The sequence below is a fragment of the Bufo gargarizans genome, chromosome 1 (assembly GCF_014858855.1).
Source record: "Bufo gargarizans isolate SCDJY-AF-19 chromosome 1, ASM1485885v1, whole genome shotgun sequence".
NCBI classification, from domain to species: Eukaryota; Metazoa; Chordata; class Amphibia; order Anura; family Bufonidae; genus Bufo; species Bufo gargarizans.
In genome coordinates this window covers 742,049,151-742,054,541 of record NC_058080.1, presented here as the reverse complement: position 1 = coordinate 742,054,541, position 5,391 = coordinate 742,049,151, and the positions used below count along the sequence as shown (strand labels likewise).

The following is a 5,391-nucleotide window of genomic DNA, read 5'->3' as shown; positions in this document are numbered from 1 at the left end:
AAGGATCCCGGTCAGTTGACCTCGGAAAAATATCAATAGGTTATGCGGGAGATCCAAGATAATACCACCCAAAAAATAAATCTTCTTATAGGCTTTTTAACATCCACGAATAACCTAATATGTTAAATTATCTGAAAATGTTTCTCTCCTGTGTGAACTCTTTTATGTGCCAAAAGATTTGATTTTTGGGTAAAACATTTCCCACATTCCGAACATGAATATGGTTTCTCTCCTGTGTGAATTCTCCTATGTGTAACAAGATCAAATTTATTTTTAAAACATTTCCCACATTCTGAACATAAATACAGCTTCTCTTCTGTGTGAATTATCTTATCTTTAACAATACATGATTTTTCAGCAAAACGCTTCCCACATTCTGAACATGTATATAGTTTCTCCCGTGTGAATTCTCTTATGTTTAACAAGATGTAATTTTAGTGTAAAACATTTCCCACATTCCGAACATGAATATCGTTTCTATCCTGTGTGAATTTTCTCATGTGTAACAAGATCTGATTTATCTTTAAAACATTTCCCACATTCTGAACATGAAAACGGCTTTGCCCCTGTGTGAATTCTTTCATGTTTATGTAGAGCTGATGTTTGTCTAAAAGATTTCCCACATACTGAACATGAATAGGGTTTTTCTCCTGTGTGAATTCTCTTATGTGTAACAAGATTTGATTTATCTCTAAAACATTTTCCACATTCAGAACATGAATACGGCTTCTCTCCTGTATGAATTTTCTGATGTGTAACAAGATATGATTTTTGTGTAAAACATTTCCCACATTCTGAACATGTATATGGCCTCTCTCCTGTGTGAATTCTTTGATGTTTAACGAGATGTAATTTTAGTGTAAAACATTTCCCACATTTTGAACATGAATATGGCTTTTCTCCTGTGTGAGTTCTCTCATGCCTAACAAGATGTGATTTTTGTATAAAACATTTCCCACATTCTAAACATGAATACATCTCTCCTGTGTGAATTTTCAGATGTGTAACAAGATGTGATTTCCGTGTAAAACATTTACCACATTCTGAACATGAATATGGCTTCTCTCCTGTGTGAATTCTCACATGTGTAACAAGTTGTGATTTATTTGGAAAACATTTCCCACATTCTGAACATGAATATGGTTTCTCTCTTGTGTGAATTCTCTTGTGTGTAGAAAGATGTGATTTCCGTTGAAAACATTTGCCACATTCTGAACATGAATGTGGCTTCTCTCCTGTGTGGCATCTTTCATGTATAACAAGATGTGATTTATATTTAAAACATTTCCCACATTCTGAACATGAATATGGCTTCACTAATGTGTGAATTCCTCTGTGTGTAGGACCTGAGCTTTCTGTCAACTCTTTACCCCAGTGAAACCTTTCACCCCTTTTCTGACTTGTACTTGTGGTAACAATCTGTGATTGGTCAGGAGAAGGTCCCTCATGATTAGGAGGATTATAGGCTATATCTGTACTGTGAAGTCCTGGATATACAATAAAGGTAATGATGTTTTCTCCAGAAGATCGCTGCAGGATATCTTCCTCTGAATTCTTGCTGGGATTTTCTGTTAAGATAAAAATTTGAAATTGTATTTTTTCCCCCCTAAACTAGATAAACATAACATTCCTATTAGGCTGGAAGTGGATTCAACACGAAGGAGAAGCATAAGAGTGCCCCTATTAGTAGAATAACTAATAAGGCCTCCTATTTTCCCCCCAGTGGTAATAAAGCTCTCTACGGACCCCACAGTAGTAATAAGGCCCCCATAGTGCTCTTAGTAGAAATAAGGCAGAGCTATAAGTCCCTTCTATAGAGCCCCCAGTAGTAATACGAATGCCTATAATGTCCCCTGGATTTGCAGTGCCCCTTGTAGTTATATTCTTTCCTCCAATATACAGTACCATGTAAATAACATCCCTATCTATCTAGAGCCCCCTCCAACATACAGTCCCATGTAAATAACATCTCTCTATCTAGAGCCCCCTCCAGCATACAGTCCTATGTAAATAACATCACTCCCCCAGGCAACTTCTTTCTGCCTGTTGGTTTCCTGACACACTCAGGCATTGGGACACTGCGAGTCGCCCAGTATGCACCAACAAAAGAAAAAAAATACAATGTAGTGCAGTGATAAGAATCAAAATTATTGTAATCCCCTCCTAATGTCCCTGAATCTCAAGTCACGTAATCTAAAGTCACACACTTAATACAAACACACACTGGAAATCAAACACACGAACGTTCACAAACTCGCGTTATTTGTCTGCTTGTATAAATGCAGATCTCAAACCAGACTGCTTTTTTTCCCTCTGGATTCAAAGGACTGAGCTGCCCTCATGGCTGGCTATTGAACTTCTCCTAATTAGACAGCCACACCCTAATTACTCACCTAATCACAGTATACTCTTAGCTGCTATGCAATAAACCTGAGAGTGACCTCTTTTAGATGGGACAAGTGACCCATCCACCACGACAAAGTGACCTCTTTTAGATGGGACAAGTGACCTATCCACCACGACAAGGTGATCCTCTTTTGAGATGGAATAAGTGATTTAGATCTCAGATTCATGTATATAATGGCCTGTTGGCTGCACAGTTCCCAGATGACAGCTATATAGACATTCACATATAGTATAATACGGATGTGACTCACCAAAAGATAATGGAGAATTGTCTGCTTACGAGCGCATGGTAAAGGAGATCCCCCATCTCCATAGACACAGATGACAGATAATAAATAATGGCATCTCTAGTAACCGGACATAACAATGTAATAGGACTAAAAACTAATTTTTAACAATATATAAAAAACTGATATTTAGTCCTGATGAAATATCAATGTCTGTAGTCAATCAGCGCCATATAATCAATCTTAACAGTGTATGACGGTAACGGTGGTGTGCACTTCTGGGCCCTCGTATCACACTTCACTCCTAATCATACAGCCATATGACAGATCGGTCATTGCTATACTTTTCAGAACAGATGTGAGCCCATTCATTGCAATGGAGTGCGAAAAATGTGTAGAGCACATTGTGTGCTGTCCGCGACCCCACAAAAAAGATAGAACATGTCCTATTCATGTAGAGGGGCAAAGGTTTAAAAGTAATATCAGGAAGTATTACTTTACTGAGAGAGTAGTGGATGCATGGAATAGCCTTCCTGCAGAGGTGGCAGCTGCAAATACAGTGAAGGAGTTTGAGCATGCATGGGATAGGCATAAGGCCATACTTCATATAAGATAGGGCCAGGGGCTATCCATAGTATTCAGTATATTGGGCAGACTAGATGGGCCAAATGGTTCTTATCTGCCGACACATTCTAGGTTTCTATTCTTGTCAGTTTTTACAGACAAGAATAGGCATTTCTATCATAGGGAAGGACGTTCTAATCTGCAAAACACAGAACGCACACGGACAATATCTGTGAGAATGGACCCTTAGGCCTCTTGCACACAAACGTTTTTTTATCCTGTTTATGATCCATTTTTTGCGTTCCGTATACGGAACCATTCATTTCAATGGATTCGCAAAGAAAATGGAAGGTGCTCCTTCTGCCTTCCATTTTTGTATTTCTGTTCCGTAAAAAGATAGAACATGTCCTATTCTTGTCCGCATAACAGACAAGGATAGTACTGTTCTATCAGGGGCCAGCTGTTACGTAAAAAACAGAATGCACACGGACGTCATTTGTCTTTTTTGCGGATCCGTTTTCTGCGGACCGCAAAATACTGAAAAAGCCATACGGTCGTGTGCAAGAGACCTTAGAGTGAGATTTGATTTACTCCACCGCCTTACAATCCCAAATTATGGCAGACTACAAGAGCAGCACAGATCAGTTACTGGTTATCTAAGAGCACGGTCACACATGACAGTCACTATCTCCATTCACGATTCCATACCTGTGGTGACATCTCCTGGAATGTCCTCCTCCACCTCACTCTTACACGGGGGATCGCCCTATCATCCTCTCTTCTTCATCCTCCACTTTAATAATAATTAGATCTTCTCCCTGATTTGTCATCTGTAACAATTCAGTACAATACAGCAGACAGGTGGGAAATCTAACAGATCCACAGAAGAGACCCCCATAATCTATGACCCCTCTATGACTGCAGGACCCCCTATATAGATATGTATAGGGCTCAGCTCCATCTACCTGAGGGTTCTCTGGGACCTTCTCCTCTGGACAGTCCTGGGAATACAGAGGACGGGGACATCTCTCTGGTGGATTTCTCCTCCTGGATCCATCTGTGGAGTCACAAGCACACAGTGACTGAATACATGGCCTCCTGTAGATCTGTCTATAGATCAGACTCTTCTCTCAGCTCCTTCACTTCTAGGTTTAGTGATCGGAGGAGATAACACTGGAGGCTTTCCTGATATCTCCCTCTGACAGAAGCTCCAACGTCAGGCTCTATACAGTCACACAGGGGCGGACATTGCCCAGAAGCTCCATGTATAATCTACAATGTATACGCTGCGGAACACGGATTTCAAAGGACGCCTCTGATAGAGCAGTGTAGTCTACTATACCGGCCTGATGGAGACCAGAAGGACACGCTCCCATCATGTGACTGGAGACCTATGGATATGACTGACATATAAAGAACACGGAGCCTCTAATGTAATGTGAGAAGAAACTGTGGAGCTCCTCCATTACATGTCACTGCACACACGTGTATACACTGCACATGACGGCTCTTACCCTGTGATATAAGAGGCTGGTGCTCCTCCATTACATGTCACTGCACACACGTGTATACACTGCACATGACGGCTCTTACCTTGTGATATAAGAGTCTGGTGCTCCTCCATTACATGTCACTGCACACACGTGTATACACTGCACATGACGGCTCTTACCTTGTGATATAAGAGGCTGGTGCTCCTCCATTTCATGTCACTGCACACACGTGTATACACTGCACATGACGGGCTCTTACCTTGTGATATAAGAGTCTGGTGCTCCTCCATTACATGTCACTGCACACACGTGTATACACTGCACATGACGGCTCTTACCTTGTGATATAAGAGGCTGGTGCTCCTCCATTACATGTCACTGCACACACGTGTATACACTGCACATGACGGCTCTTACCTTGTGATATAAGAGGCTGGTGCTCCTTCATTACATGTCACTGCACACACATGTATACACTGCACATGACGGCTCTTACCTTGTGATATAAGAGGCTGGTGCTCCTCCATTACATGTCACTGCACTCACGTGTATACACTGCACATGACGACTCTTACCCTGTGATATAAGAGGCTGGTGCTCCTCCATTACATGTCACTGCACACACGTGTATACACTGCACATGGCGGCTCTTACCTTGTGATATAAGAGGCTGGTGCTCCTCCATTACATGTCACTGCACA

The 5,391-nt window shown here is 41.4% G+C and overlaps 1 pseudogene; it reads right to left on the bottom strand.

Annotated features, from left to right (window-relative positions):
- Positions 1–251: 251 nt before the first annotated feature.
- Positions 252–4,446, bottom strand: LOC122930421 (annotated as a pseudogene).
- Positions 4,447–5,391: the final 945 nt, after the last annotated feature.